The 16,904-nt window shown below is 39.7% G+C and overlaps 1 protein-coding gene across 2 annotated transcripts in view; it reads left to right on the plus strand.

Moving 5' to 3' along the window:
- Positions 1-16,904, plus strand: part of strbp (spermatid perinuclear RNA binding protein) — a 73,363-nt gene that overhangs the window by 10,265 nt on the left and 46,194 nt on the right. For both annotated transcript variants that reach the window (XM_083930247.1, XM_083930246.1), the window contains exon 2: positions 16,223-16,345. The gene's annotated coding sequence lies outside the window, so the exon portion shown is untranslated. The remainder of the gene's footprint in view (positions 1-16,222; positions 16,346-16,904) is intronic.

Consider the following 16,904-nt stretch of genomic DNA (forward strand, 5'->3'; position numbering starts at 1 on the left):
TGCACAGACGCGTAACCTGGTCATAATCCGGGACCGCTGTTCACATGCACAAATTTCGGGGGTACTGAAGGAGTTATCTAGGTCTGTTAACAGGGCTATGAACACTCAGATTATACCCGGCATACGGTGTTTACATGGCGTTTGTGAAACCAGAGTATTAACCTGAATATAATTGGGTTTTTAAACTGCATGTAAACGCACAGACAGAAAAACAGCTGAAACCACACATCACACTCACTTGAACATGCAGTGTGTGCACGTGATTGGAAACTGACGTGACTGACAGGTTAAGCTTTGATTTGTGAGCACTCATATAGCGGGTCCAAACCAACTATAGCAAACAAACAGACTGACAGTGACACTTGCAGTTCTTCTTCTAGGTTCCAGCCTGATCGAGTGTGGGCATGACATTGTGATTATAAAGTGGGCACCTTCCTTCACAAAATGACTCACTGAGTTAGGGACACGACACCTCAAGAAGGCTGAATGGTGTCTGCCAGCATCCCTGCAACACCCCATTCTGTTCCCAAATCACAGCAGACCCAGTCAAATTACGCTGATGTCGTGCCACGATCTCGGTAGCAGGCCCTCCTCTTGCAGGACGTTGCTACGCCTGAGAACTCCGACAGTAAAGGCTCAGTTACATCTGTTTGGAGCTCAGTGTGTGGAACAAGCAGTCAGGCTCTGCTAAGAGGACTGAGCTTTGATAAAAAAAGAGGTCTGATATGTCGCTGGGGACCTTTTAGTTATCAGTAAATTAAAAATGAAAAAAGGCAGCCAGTGTAGAGCTGCTAAACAGCGGTGAGGTGATTTGGTGCAGCACTTTCAGCAGCAAGTGGGAACAATACATGATGATGTGATGTGATAGGGACTTGTGCTATTTAATCAAATCGAAATATGTCTGAATTGCTTTATAATCCGTTGACGCTATAATCTGTCGAGCTGCCGTCTCTCCCTAAAGTCATGTAACATACTGTAGTGAGTTTGCAACAAAACGTTATGAAGTCAGTCATCTGAACCTCAGGAAGCTTGTTCCAAAGCAGAGCAAATGATCTTCCCATGTGGTTTCCTCTGAGTACTTTTATCCTGTTAGAAGAGAGGCATTTTTGTTAAGACTGATGTAATAATGTACTGTAAGTTGTAATAATAACACAAAATAATATTTTGTGACTATTATAATATGGACTATTTGATCAAATTGTACATTTTTATAGGTGCTGAGACTTGCTGTATGCAACTGTACCAGCTTCAGGTTAGTCCATATGAAATAATGTGTATTGTGTAGCTTGGTTATTTGCTCTTTTTATTTATAAAACTTTTGGCCTTTTTGTGCCTTTTTTCGAGAGAGTATATCTGCAGGTTTGATAGGAAATAAGAGAGAGAGAGAGAGCAAAGGGCTGTAGGTCGGAATTGAACCTCTCACTTTTATCTTCTGTATATGGGGCACCTGCTCTAACCACTGAGCCACCGGGCGCCCCCTATTTCCTCTTTTTGACAAACTTTGATCTGTTTTACTGTGCTCAACTTTGATCTATATTATATTGAGTCGGGATGTTTGCTCTCCATGGTGCTGAAATCTTCTGTTTTATTGAGAAGTAAGTAATAATTGTATTTGTTTGAATTGCTTTTGCTCTATCAGAAATACATTTGTGCCTCAAATCTTTAATCACTGAAAAGTAATGACTTACTGTCCAGTCTGTGGCTTTCTACAGTGTTGGACTCTGGTTTGTAGTGTGTTGTTCTTGATCTTGTTCTCTCTGCTGTGTTGTGGGGCTTTTTTATGTGTTATGTTGTGCCACTGCACAGCTGGATTTCGATCTCATACCGTAGACCATGACTGTTTTTTAATGAGTCTGCTTAAGGACTAAAACTCTAACAAAAACCTATTGTTGTCATGTTAATGTTTTGTGTTATGGGAAAGCAAGAGGATAGGGAGAAAAAAAACTCAGTTTGTTTGCATAAATAAATGAAATATGATATTGAGAGATGCAGGTGAAGGCTGTAGCTAATTGGAATCCATGCCAGGTTTCATTTCTGCTGGAATGCACCGCTTTCCCTGTAGGATGCTTAATGATGACTAGGAGATGTAGTAGACCGAGGACAGAGAAGCAGCATACGACTTTCAGAGAAAAAAGCTAAACATCAAGTGTGGAAATGTTATCTCAACAACTTGCTTTCACCAGCAGAGCTGCATGCCATTACACTGAGGGAAACATCCCCGTCGGGGCATGTCTGTTTCAGGATGTCAAAAAGCAAGGCCGCTAAATTGTAATGGACCGACCTTAATAACCAGCAGGCAAATTATTTTCTAAATCAAACTTCTAAATGAAATTAAAAGCGCATGAAAAGCTGATCAGGTCCGACACATTGAATTAGGAAGTACATGCTGATGTGATCATCCTGTTGTGCAGAGATACTTTTTCCTGCAGCTCTTTTTCCTTTTCGGATAAATTTTCAGTATAGCATGATGTGGTCTTTAGAGAGGTAGGGGAAGAGAAAGCAGCACTCAGTGTTGCACAGGGGAACAGAGGCTCTTTGGCTGTAGCTGATGGGGTATGGGGTCCTCCTCTGTTGAGGAGCAGAGCTCACTTGTGTTGTAAAGTATTTGGCGTCTGATGATGGATTATTGGTATGTGGCTTCACATATAGTATTTTTCTATATGCATCCTGCTTCCAGCCTGGATCTTTGGCAATTTGTTGTGATTTACAGGCGTGGAAAGATTTAAACAAAGTTTCTTTTTATACTTTTTAGCTTTTTGAAGGCAATATGATAATATAGTTTTACCTGTGTTTGTCATCATTATGCATCGTTCTTGATAATCTGTGAATCAATGTGACGCTGATTAGTAACCATTTGCTTGTGCTCCATTTAATTAGTGGTTTAGCCAACTCTGCTGTGTTTTGTGGGGATATTGGCATCTCAAAAGTTTATATTGCCATTGGGCATTACTTATTGTTAATTTGTAAAATCCAGACAGGAACAGCACTCAGAAATGAAGCAATATGTGTAGATAGCTTTTTTTAAATTTGTTCTCTAAAACATACAGACAAACATCACTATTAAAATACATGCTAAATAGAAAGTTCCTGTTTCCTTTTCTCATAAGGTGTTAAGCTTATTGCCTCTTGTGTAATCAGTGCACGCCTCATTTGAAACCATGTGGTTATTTCAGCACTGCTGAATGGGCTGTTGTGCTGTGTAGTTCCAGTCAGACTGCAGACTTTATCTGAGGATTATGTGTAGGATGTGTTCTAATCTGTGTCTATTTGCCAAGTTGTTTCAGGACACGGACAGGTCTGTTGGTGGTTTGAGTAAAGTGTGTTGAATTTCTATGCTAAGAAATGTTTTTTAAAGAGAAAAGTCACAGTCAAGAAGGAAGATTTTAGGTTTTGCTAACCTCTGGGTCACGCCGTCATAAAATGGCTTTATTGTTTTAACGTTAATGGACTTTAAACTTTTCAGTTAGTGGATTCTAAACAATGCACGGATTGTTTTCTGTCAGTAACATACAGTGGTTTGTCGTTGTGATTGTTGTTGCTTTAAATCAACTAGTAGTTATACAGGTGTTGAAACAGAAGGAAATACCGTAGATACACATGGACGAAAACACGTTCTGTACTTGTGGATTAAAGCAGCGAAGGGCTTGTGGTTCGAGTAGAGTTGGACGGAATTATAATTGCACACACTTCCATAACAACATATTTCATTGAAAATCTGCAAGAAAGGAACAATTGTTGTTGTATTTAAAACGCATTAAAATCTAAAATCTTTTCAATATTGTAGCTATTTTCAGATGGACTCTAAATAAAAAAGACACTGTGAAGCATTTTCATAGTTTCTCTCTGACAGTTTTTAATCTGTGAAATGTAATCCCATGCACCAAATGTTTCATGGTCTGCTATGTTGTTTTACAGCTAACGCAGCAGCTAGAAGAGTAGCCCATAAACCATAAAATGTGCGTGGGTCAGCAATTCTGAGCAGTAATTAAAATCTTTATTGATGAAGAATGTTGTAAGAATACTAACTGTTTTGCAGACTATTCATCAGGCTTCTGTACATACCGCACCAGTTGTATGTGTGCGCAAGACCCATACATCTAGAAGACAAATTAATTTGCACTTAGGGATTTCCCACCTGTGAATTTTCTCTTAAACTCAAATAGTCACAATAATAAGCAACAATGTGAATAAGTAGTATGCTAATAAGTTATTGGTAAAGGCCAGTCTACTGCTGAATAATCAAGCTAACCTTTACGGCTTTGTTCTTTTTACTTGCCATGTTTCTGCTCATTTGTAATCTTTCTTGTTAACTATATGCAGATTAGCCTATCTCCATTAATCCATACATGCAAGTGCCTGGATAGAGCTAATTAAAATGAATCCAGAACTTAAAACGATAAAGAACTCAAGGCCTCAATGGATTAACCTGCAGGTTTGGTCCAAAATGGGCAGGGCTACTTCTTGGCTGGCTGACTAGTGGCAACAGAAATAGCTTGAGCTGACTATGGCATATGTAATGCACTGCAGCAGTCCTCCAGGGTTCCATGTATATGCATCTAAACCACCTGCTGTATTTATATTTGTGCAAAAGAACAGCTTAATGTGTTTGTGAACTGGGGTGTACATATGATGGTGACAAGGGTGGTGCGGGGCGGGAAGAAGAGAAACACTTACGCGTTAAATTGGTGCTGCGGTACTTTTGCAGTCTTTCAAACTGAGGACCCAGAGCGAGTCTATCCTAATGAACATAAAACACATTATCCTTGTCATGTGGAGGCCTTTAGTTGAAGAAACACTGCGCTAAAGTGTTGCTCCAGTACATCTTTGACAGCAAATAACTACTCTGAGATAAAGCACTGTAGCAAAGCTTCTGTAAGCCTTCTATGTCTTTTTATGCACAAGTGACTGTATGTGGGCTGTGAGCTGAGTAAACCTTAAAAGCTTTTAAGGTTTGTAAGTTTAAACTGAAGACTGACACTTGTAATATCATTTTAGGCTTCTCTATTACTGGCATACACACTTCAAGAACTTGTAATTCAAGCACTATCTAGAGTTGTTAAGCCTTGAAATGCTCCTGTAAAATAGTAGTGTTTGACTTTTTGTTGCTGACATTTTTGTAATATTATTCATAGTCAAAAGTATTTTTATTCATTTGAATCATGTGCACCGCTCAATATTCTATTGTTTGACTGACAAATATGCAGTATGCAAATGGTGTTATGCTCATAATTTAACTAAACTGTTTCCAGGTGTTCCAAATAACTCTGTACTTCTATGGTATATTATGATAGACAGGTTCGCGAGATGATGCATAAATAATAACAATTAATACAATGGGGGAAAAGTTTAGAAGGACAGAATAGAAACCAAAGAAACAAATCTATAACATGGAGGGGTGTGCAGAGCAGTATGGGACCAATACCACAGACAAAATAATTAAGTAGCTTGTTGTGAATTAGTTTGTAAATGAACCCCATTAAAATGTAATCAGGTTGTGGGTTTGGATGCTCAGTAAATTACCAGACGTTTTAAGAGTGCAATATCACATTAGCCGGTGACTTATTCTCTGCCAAAGAGAATAATACAGACTGCAATACAATAACTAAATACAGTCTTCTTATTCCTCTAAGGTTATCAGTCAGTTTCACCATCATTATCGTGGGTTTAACATGCGTCACACTGCTTAACTGCTGGGTAATTAAATGCTGTATTATACATAGATTAACTGGCAATGTATTACGATTTATAACAATTTATAAGTTTCATAAACCCATTTACTGGGATGTGTTGGAAAAATGTGTATTTACAAAGAGTGAAAAGGGACAACAAAAGAGAGGGGGAGGCCGGGTTAAAGAGAAAAAAAGGGGAGCATAATGTGAGAGATGCTAGCAAGTGTATGTGATAATGTGGAGGCTTTGTTTATTAGGGGAGGAAAGAAAGGATGAGGGTGTAAACAAAGGAACCAGAGAGGAAGGAAAGGGGAGATTAAAAAGGTGTGGGAGAGTTGGACGGGGTCGGGGGACTAATGGATGGATGGACAGTTGAACAAATACATGGAATGGATGTGCACAGAGATGCCTCTCAGCCTTGACAGGCTAAGGTGAAGAGAGAGACTGACTTCTGCTTCACACTGATACCACGGACTGAGTCAATGTGATACCTCTCTCTCTCTCTCTCTCTCTCTCTCTCTCTCTCTCTCTCTCTCTCTCTCTCTCTCTCTCTCTCTCTCTCTCTCTCTCTCTCTCTCTCTCTCTCTCTCTCTCTCTCTCTCTCTCCCTCTCTCTCTGGGAATTCTCTGACCCAGTTAGCTCCTCCACCACGCAGCGGCAGAGTTATTTTTACATATTAACAGGAGACAATACTTTGTCCTCTGCTCGTCCTCCCCTCATCTGTATGCTTCCTTCTTTCCTTCCTGCCCCCCCCCCCCCCCCCCCCCCTTTTCTGTATTTGTCTCTACTGGGTTTGATCCTTTGGCAATATACACAGACAAGTATGCACTTTAAAACAAAAGAAAATCATGAATAAATTGATGACATTTTTATTAGATATTATTTTAAGATCTCTGAACCAAGTTTTTTGATGCTGTTACTTGGTGCAAGGTGAATAAGCAAAGCCTCATAGCACAGCTAGAGAAAGAACAATGAGTCAGAATTTCAATTTCAATGCAAATACACATACATTATGATATAACTTAACACATGACAAGATTTTCAGTGGAACACAGTCTAAGTGTCAGTTCTGGCTATAAGTCAGACAGGCAATGTTTATAACATAGTACCATCAGAGAAAGTGATGACATTTATTCAGTACAAAGTGTGAAATTATCAGAATGAAGAACAGTGTTTATTGCTATATATTGATTTACAGATGGATTATCACTTTCGATTCAGAAATGGGAGATGGTATATCTTTATATTTATAATTCTCTCCTCTCCTCTCCTCTCCTCTCCTCTCCTCTCCTCTCCTCTCCTCTCCTCTCCTCTCCTCTCCTCTCCTCTCCTCTCCTGAGAGTAAAGGGACAGAGTGGTAGCAGGTGTAGACAGGTCATCTATTTGCCTCCTAATGATGATGGATGACAGGATTGCAGAGAGCAAGAACAGAGAGAAAAGTGGAGCGATGTAGGGTGATAAAGAAATAGCAGAGTAAGAGAAGACTGTGTTTATATTTTTCTGCTGGCAGGCAGATGGTGGTAGTTTTAGTGATATGTTGATCCTCAAGTGTTTATCATTCCTGTCATCTACCTGATAGTAAACACACACACACACATACTGTACACCTGTGTGCTGTGCTTGCAAGGTGACATCTGGTGAAGTGCACTGAGAGGCACACTTCTGAAGACGCACATGCACCTTCGTTCTCTGTCCTGTTTACAGAAGTAGAAGATCTCTTGGGATAGTCTTACACACACACACACACACACACACACACACACACACACACACACACACACTCTCTCTGTCTGTCTCTCATTCTCATTCTCATTCTCACACACAAACACAAACACTCCTTTTCTCACCATCTCTACTGACTCCTGATGGCTTCACAAACAGTGCTGTTCCTCTATTTTTGTGTCATAATGATTTTCTCTAAAATTCATCATCCTATATGTCATGAAAATGTTTGTTTGTTTATGATATTGTCTTATCATAAATGGAATAACTGATGCGTGCTGTCGCAAACACACACACTCCTAGAGATAGAAGCTACTGACAAGCAAGTACGTAAAGGGTTAATCACACAGTACTGTATGTTATAAGATCCCCATCAAAAAGAGAATAAGTATAATATATTATTAGGAGTAGGGTTTGGTACATAAAACAGAGAAAAGCAAAACATCCTCACATTTAAGAAGCTAGTACAGGTATCAAAACACAATGCTCTTTGGTTACCAAAATATGTTTGTGCCAGTTTTAGACTATTTTTTAAGTAAAGGTACTGTACATTTTATATTTGAGATGTTAATAAATGAGCATATTCCATAATCTGCCTCTACAATAGAGGTCAGGTTGTTGCTCTTTAGACATGGCGTGGTTATCAAATGGGAAGACACGTGTGGGGTCACCAGCGATCGCATTCTCTGAACTGCATTTTCTCCGCTCTCTCGGTGTGTCTCACCTCTCTGCTCTCTCACAGTTTCCTGTCTTAGATGTCCAATAGGAGTGTGAATGTGAGGTTGACGGATAGGAAGTGTTAAGACCCCATCTGGTGGGGTTACCACACGCACACACACAGACACACACACAGACACACACACAGACACACACACAGACACACACACACACACACACACACACACACACACACACACACAGACACACACACACACACACACACACACACACACACACACACACACACACACACAGTGGTAAAGTCTCACCCTTCCCAAAGTACAGAAAAAGGAGGCAGGCCGTAACTATGGCAACCCAGAGAGAAGGGAAACGATTGGGGAAGACTTAAATTCGGTAAGAGCTACTGTATGAAGCCAAGGGCGAGACTTAGTCACTCTTTCTTATTTGGTGCGTGTCTGCTTGTGTGTGTTGATACAAGAGTGGGTGAGAGAAGCACAAGGAATCAAGACTTCCTCACTCCTCTTGCTGTCTGCCTTTTTCATGTTCTGTTGGAGCGTTCTGTCAGTTGTCAGGCTGTCATGATAGATCTGGGTGTGCATAGCACTTACTTACGATATCACGGTCTATAAACCTGGAAAAAGACTGTGAATTGCATCCATTGGTTGCATGACTAATTGAATGAAATGAAACACTTCACAGGGGAGATAAAAGCAGACACAGACCATATAAGCTGAAAGGCTGGCATAAGTTCCTATTTTGCCTTAAGAGGAGAACTCCCAGTTTTGACTAGATCTGTGTCTATAGCTCATGTCCCTTGTTACTCTCTTTTCTGATCTTTACTTTTTTTCTGTGCCTCATTATCAATTTATCTGCTGAGTATTTTCTTGTTTAAAAATGGTGGAAGCCCAAGTTGGTGTCTTTACATTGCTTGTTTTGTCCGGCCAACAATTCAAACACCCAGAGATGTTCAGTTCTATTATCTAATAAGACAATCCTTAATAATTGAGAACCCGAAACCAATTATTGTTTGCCATTTTACCAAAAAAAAAAGAAAAACAATTGATTGATTATCAAAATAGCTGACTAGTAATTTTCTGTTGATCAAGCTATCCATCCATTTAAATAGTGGATCCCCAACATCTTTACTACATTAAAGACCTATGCAAGAAGACTTCCCATTTTCATTTCCACTCCCAAAACAACCTGTCAGATATAATATTTTCCTGTATCACACAGCATACTGTCAGCCACAAATAAGTGACTCTTAAATGGCAGTGTTGTCAATGTCCTACGCTGCTCAGTGTCAAATGCTCTTTGCACTTTGTCTATAGGTTCCTATGTGTGCAACATATGTTTGTGTGTGTATGCTCTGCTGCAGAATGGGTTAGTGTTAAACAAGCGCTGAACGCAAACTCATTTGTGATTTTAGGGACCTATGCCTAGACACAAGTGTGCCCACAAACCAGCACCAATTGTTGGAACTGTATTGATAACATAGAAGGGTCTTTAGTGGTGTTTGAAACAGAGGTGTCTTTGTGGATGCCAGCTCAAAACCAATGACTGGGGCTTGCTTTGTGCGTGTACTTGTGTGTGTACTTTGCAGACTTTATGCATGGATGTATTGATGGTGGCGTTGTTAATAAAAGGGCTGGGCGATATGCCAATAGCCTATATATTATCAGAAAACTATAGCTTTTATAGCAGTGGAACTGTGTTACAGCAATATTAACATAATTTAGATGACACTTTACATTCTGATCCTTGGACGTTATGTTCATGTTGCACTAAAGTTTTTTTAGCACCAAAAGGACATCTCTAACTGATTTGATATGGCTGTCCATGTTCCATAAGGAACATTTTAGAAAAGCAAACAAAAAGTTGCTGCACCACAACTTCACTAAGTACAGATGGCATCTATTTTTCTTACTTTTGCAGAACAAAGGGTAGAGGAACCTTTTGATCAATAATGCAAAGATACAGTGCTGAAAAGGCATTACATTGTTTTCTAAATTGAAATGTTTCCTTTTCTAATTGGGCTTTGGGCCTTAAGAGATTTGGGGGCTTTTATTTCAATCCAAACCCAATATACAAACAGAGTGTGTCCTTTTTGTTTATGTGTGTGTGTGTGTGTAACAGCGAAAGCGTTCATAGTTATTCTCTATAATATTTGTTGCTCTATACCTGCAGTACAGCCTTGTAATTTTAAGCCTATTCCTTTGTTATGCGTGGTAGAATAGGTAAGCAGTCTATTCTCAAACTCAAAAGCTAGATGATTTCTTTCACAAGAGACAGCTATTTGATTTCTATAAACACTTGCTCCTGGGAATAAAGAAATGCAGTCAGCTAGCAAATTACTGGCTGCTGCATCTGCGTAAGCTTAAATTGCTTTTATTGTGGAAGGCCACACACAGGAATGAAGAACAACAGGCTGAACCTGGAAACTCCCTGTCACCTCTAACTCTGTCCCCACTTCCCTTCTCACCTCCCTCCTACGGTTCCCCTCCCAACCGCACGCTCTACCTCTTTCACTGTGCATGAGGCGTGTATCAGCATCTTCATTTCTCACCATTTATCATCCTATTTCACTGCTGCACTCTATGTCTTGCTGTACCTGGAAACAAATTTTTTTATTAAGGACATTTGTACACAAACCAGGTCTTTCTGTCTTCACACCTATCCCTTAACCGCACTCCATTCAGCTGCAACCCATCGCACCCTTCACCCTCTAGTTGTTTCCTGATTGGAATGGCTAAGTCAGTGGAGATCTACGGGCCAGCCTGCCTCATATAGAAAGAGAGAACCAATTCTAGGGCTTCCTCCTCTGAGTGTATGTGTGTGCCATGCTTGCTTGTGTGCATTTATTGGTTAAGGGCTTAGTTCCTCTTAGGCAATGCACTGCAATCTTTCCGTATGGCATCTGTGGGTGTACGCCTGTGTATGTTTTATATCTGAGACATTTTGAATTATCTTGCTACCTTCACCTCGGACTAGGAAATGCACAGACTCTAACCCACACGCACATACATAAACATACTGATCTCAGAAGACTTAGAAGTGAATTCATTCAGAAAATTGTCCTTTATGTTTTAAAACGCATGAAAATAGGAAGCGTGTATGCAGGAGCCTCTCTGTAATGAAAATGATTTATAATGGAGATTATCTGGATTAGGCTTACATGTTATATTTTTGAATTGAGAACGAGGTTAGGCATACTCCAACATCATAATTACTATTAGAGTGTATGAATATTAAAAAAGGGATTGTTATTTTAATTGTATTTCTTCAATTGAATAGCAAAACTAATTTAGAATGAAACAGAATGGTCTATTATATTTTTATTTCATGAAAGCACTCCGGTGGTTCACAGTGAGATCAACTAATGTGCTTCCCTTGACACTTCGGTCTCACTTACAGTAGGCCTCAAGGCTTAAAGCTAGAGAAACTCTCACTTACCACATTTTAACTGACTGCAATATTAATAAAATCATTTTATCAAGATTGTGATAAAGAAATGACTAGATAGCTTGATGATAATAATAAGACCTGGAGCACAGTACCAAACAGGGTGGTTAGAGACAACACATTTTCATTGTAAAATAACAGTAGATAACAGCAATGTACCAACTGTAACACTGTACTAAGGCAGGAAACCGTTGAGTAGGACACCTTCTGTTATACTGAGGTTCAGGAGAATGACAGTACAAATTACTTTAATAGTTTTGATGTATTATGAAAATATATATTTGAAATGTCCATTACTGTAGAGCTGACCGTGGCTGTGATGTAATGGTATTGTAGGGCTCTACAGTATATTGGCAAAAATCTGGCAATTTAATATGTATCATGATACAGGGGGTTCTGATTCAATATATGTTTTCTAATTTTAGGAAAACTGTCATAAGGTGTGGTGTAAGAGTGAAAGAGTCAAATGGCTGACTATGAATGAAAAATTGATACAGCACTTTTGAGAATTGATACAGTATTACAAAGACATAATATAGCCTAGGGGTGGGCATCGCACAGCAGAAATTGGTCTATGTGAATAATAAAGTTACTGCTTCACTGTGTTCAGACATAAAACAGTTGCGTTGACGCTGAAAATCTATGTAGGCCTACAGAAAATTGATCAGGAATCAATAATTGAGTTGAATCAAACCAATGGCAAGGCAATCGCTAATGACATTGATATGAATAAAATTATTGTATCCATATTTTCTTACACCCCTACAGTATGGTCCATAATGTTTGGGGCAGGTTTTAAAGATTTAAAAATGTTTTCAAAGTTCCCGTTTGCTTCAAACATCCACCACTTCATAAAGTTTATTATTATTGGCAGTAGCTCCCTACTACTTGTCTGGCTAATGGCTACATCCCCACACATTATACTGTGAGAGCTCCAGCTGTTTAAACAGTCCCTTTGATGAGGAAAGCTCTGAGTGATTCACCAGAGACGAAGGTATTGCGAAGGCAGCTGTGCTCGCAAGAATCCGATCATAGCGCTCTGACAATGTGAAGGTCGAAAGGTTGTGAAATGTATCCCATGTATCCCGGTGCTTTGGTTGAGAATGCTCCTATTAATGCATGTGGAAATGAACAGCTTAATGGTGGGGTTGACTCATCACAGAGCTGGAGAGTGCTTAGCCTTATTCAAGGAGGTGCAGCGAGTGTTCTGCCCTTTTTTTCTTACCAAGCAGGAAGGGGGTCTAATGCAGCATAGGGACCACAATGCATTAGTAGATGTTCAGATGGACAAGTGATAAAAGAAACCCGTCAATATCTGTGATCGTTATGGCCTGTAAACTTGTGTAAGCTCATGTTTTTTTGTGTAGATTTCCATGTTTTGTCTCCTTTTATATTTTCACAATGTAGTTACATTTCTCCCAGGCTTCTACGATTAAAAAAAATGAAAATCAGGGACACTGGCAATCTGTCACTAACAAGCTCAATTTCTTACAGGTTGCGTTTTATGCACCGAGTCAGGTTCTTATTGTGGCATAAAATTATGTCTTTGTGTATGCTCCACTGCACCACTGCTTCTCAGTGTGACACCTAGCTTCTTATTTCTCAGTATCAGTAATGGTTTGCAAATGAGATGTGAAGGATCGGCAAATTAGATATTGCTGTCGTCTGAAGGTTTATTTTTCTTTCTCGTGAGCTCTCTATTGAGAACACGTGTCACTGGAGACCATTATCTGACAGTATGTCTCCATTAACCTGTCTCTCTCAAGGGCTGTGCTACAGAGGAAAGAAAATACAAATCTGTGATATTTTTGTTATACTCCCCATCTTTACATTGATTCACCGTGGCTTAATGATTTTTAAGCCTTATCTACATGTACCCCAATTTACCTCTGCCTTATACCTCTGCCAGAATTTCTGTTAAAAATAACTAGATAGAGATTATGTTTACATATAATATTACCATCTCTCAATTCAGTGGCTTTATACAGAGGGTGTGTTTGCCATTTGATTCATATGTCATGCAATTAGCCTACAGTATATGTGAATAAAAATAAATTTGAATTTAATATGTAACAACAAAATACTCTTTACTTTATAGTGCAAAATATAAAGTCTTCCACATCGGATTAGTGTGCTTATTTTCTTTAGATGACGTAACTTTTTATCACGATAATTCGATATACATTTTTATTACGATATGATTCCATTGAAAGTCAATAAACGATTATATCGAATCATTGCCCAGCCCTACTGTCAAATACACCTTATGCTGAGTAGTATACCCTTTTTATTGTATGTCATAAATTCTTTCAGATACCACCTACAGTGTTTTAAAAATAAAATAAAAATAAGACAAACTTTAACAAATGACAACTCTCTCCAACCTCCATTTTTATGCACACCCCTCTTATTGCATCTTTTTTGCCAACTGTCCAACTGTCGATTTTACTAAATAAAACACACCCAGAAAATGGTGTAATGAAATGGAATACAGTGCATCCGGAAAGCAGCGTTTCACTTTTTCACGTTTTCGCGCTGTGAATACTTTCCGGATGCACTGCAAGTCTGTGTGAGAATAGATACATTATGATGCTTCCATTTCTCATACCACCGTTTTCTTGTTGAACAGGAAGATTGTTTTTGTACCATATGCAGTGTTATTGTAAGTCTGATTTGTGTGTGTGTGTGTGACTTGCATCGGAAAGTAACTGAGAACCAGTTTGTCTTGAAAACCACAACATTACCTCCATTACACCAACACCCATCTTAGTTATGCTCTTGTATACAAGGTGTAACCTCTTCCCCAAACAACACAAAGGAAATGCTGTAGATTTGTTCTGCTCTGATTTTCTTGGCTGTGTGACTATGTCTCATATTTGTAGGAGGGTACACCACAACCTGTGAATCAGGTTTGTCAAGATCATCATTCGCTACACAGGAGGGACATGTGATCACAAAGTGTTTTATGCATGATTGTAATACACTGTATATGGTGTGTTAGCATTCTTGCTATTTCAGGAAGTCCTTAATGCCTCCTTTAAATAATGAGCAAAGCATAACATTTAATATTTCCCAGTATTCCATCAATCAGGGCTGTTGTTACAATAGTGCAAAATGCAAATTAAACCCAACAAGATTATTTGATAACTGAAAGTAATGGTGACTAAAGATGTTTTAGCTTATAGTGCTTATTGCGGTATGGTTATACATCACACTTCCATCACAATGAATTAAAGTAAACAACTTTCCTGTGCCATGCTGCACATATAAAAGAAGAATGGGTCAGCTGTGCCTTAGGTCGCACTCACACTCTCCATCCGTACCGTGCCCAAACAGGTTTTACGGGTAAAGTCTAGTTTGTTTGACCAGTGTGAGTGCAACCGTACCGCGCCTAGCTGCGGCCCGCTTGCCGGCCACGGATCATTTGGGAGAGGTGGGCTTTTGTAAAGCACGTTTGCACTTGTACGAGCACGAGTGTGCACACAGGTACAAGCACGAGGCCTACGTAATTTTATGTGTGCCTGTTCGACATATATAAAAAAAAAAAAGACGGACTATGCGCGGACATCTAAAACAATGGCGGCGAAAGGTTCACGTTGGTGTGATGCGGAGGTGAAGTGTTTACTGCAGATTTGGTCGGATGAAAATATTCAAAAACAGTCGGACAAGACGCACAAAAACTCTGAGGTCTATGGAAAGATTTGTAAACAAAGTGACGCATCGCGATGACGTCAATCAATGCGTGTGACGTGTTACGGCGTGATGACGTATAGGCAGGCAAGAAGCATTCGTGCGAGGCCCAGGCAGTGTGAGTACAAATGGGCCTAGGGCGCGGGGGGAGAGGTGGGGGGGGGGACAAGTGCCCTAAAGCATGGGGCATGGTACAGACAGACAGTGTGAGTGTGCCCTAAGACAAGCTTTTTTTCAGCAAGCTAATAGGCAGATTTTCTCAAAGTCAAACATGGCCTAGAGGATTAAAGTACAGCGAAATCTGTGTTACAATGCTATGTGTTCAGGTTTATTTTCTGTAATCTGTTTGCATGGTAAGCAAATGTGGGAATGGAATGGATGTATTTATGTGGCAGTACAGATGCAAATTAGAAGGAAGGGCGCACTTCCTCTACAGGGCATGGTCTCAATTAACTGGTTCTTGAGTGTTTATGCACTTCTGTGTGTTAATTCAGTTTCTCACCCTTCTGAAGGTCTCTTGTTTAACTCATCCGGGCTTCCTTACAATATTTTCTTTTGCCAGCACTTGATCCTTCGGTCCTGTCCCCCCTGCACTCACTAGTTCTTCGCTGCACTCTCTGGTGATGTTTTCAGGAAGGAGAAGAAATAGGAATACATCAATGAGGGTCTGTTATTTGCATAAGTGAATCAGTCATACTTCAATGCAAAATAATTACTCTTATCACACAGAGATTAAATATGCACTAGCCTAACAGAGGCTTTACTCTTTCAACCCCATCATCTTTCAGTGTCTATTCAGCTCTCTCTTTTGCCTTAGATATATAGCAATGGAGTGTGCTTGTGCATGATTTTGTTTGCATGGGCACGAGGAAATGTATGATACTTGCATTACTATGTTTTTACTCCCCCTTTCAGAGTGTCCCTGAAGTCAAGCTGAACATGATCCTTAAGTGCTATCACACTGATGTTAACTGACCTTTGAACTTTTGTCTTCTCAGGTGCTGAACCCTGCCTCCTCTGTGACTCCAGACACACACACACACACACACACACACACACACACTGGCTGACAGACGCTGAAAGAATAGTGGGCAGATAAACAGATTGGAGAACAGAGGAAGGTGAGTGAAGAGAATAAAAAAATCCAGTCTTATCTCATAGTCTGTATCTCTGTATATATTCTGCACCCATCTATGCACATATCGCCTTATGTTTACCTGAATAAACACAAGTGCCACTTTCACCGTGTGGTCTAGAGGATGCCTTTAGGTTACACACATTTTTTGATCACAGCTGGCTGGGGGCTGCGGTCCAAGTGGTTTCCGAGTTCACTCACTGCTTTGGTAAACTGCCTACTTAGGTATGTTAAGTAGCTTTTATGCAATTCACCCAGCGGCCTTCCCCACTATCATCTCAGTGGGAGTGTTTTGGGGTCTGCGTCTGTGTGTTTATGTGTAAATAATTGATTGCTGTAGAGATTTTAGTGGATCACTGGTGAGACTGAACCAGTCAGAAAAGGCTTCTGAATGTGCATAACATAACTATACCACATGTCCTGTACTGCACAGTGGGCTCTCTGTGTTGGCAAATGTAGGTAATTTCATATCTTAGTAGCACTATATATGACAATATGGCATGTTTTCTGGTAATTCTGTAAATACACAAGGTAAAGCCTATATT

The sequence above is a fragment of the Echiichthys vipera genome (assembly GCF_963691815.1).
Source record: "Echiichthys vipera genome assembly, chromosome: 16".
NCBI lineage: Eukaryota > Metazoa > Chordata > Actinopteri > Perciformes > Trachinidae > Echiichthys > Echiichthys vipera.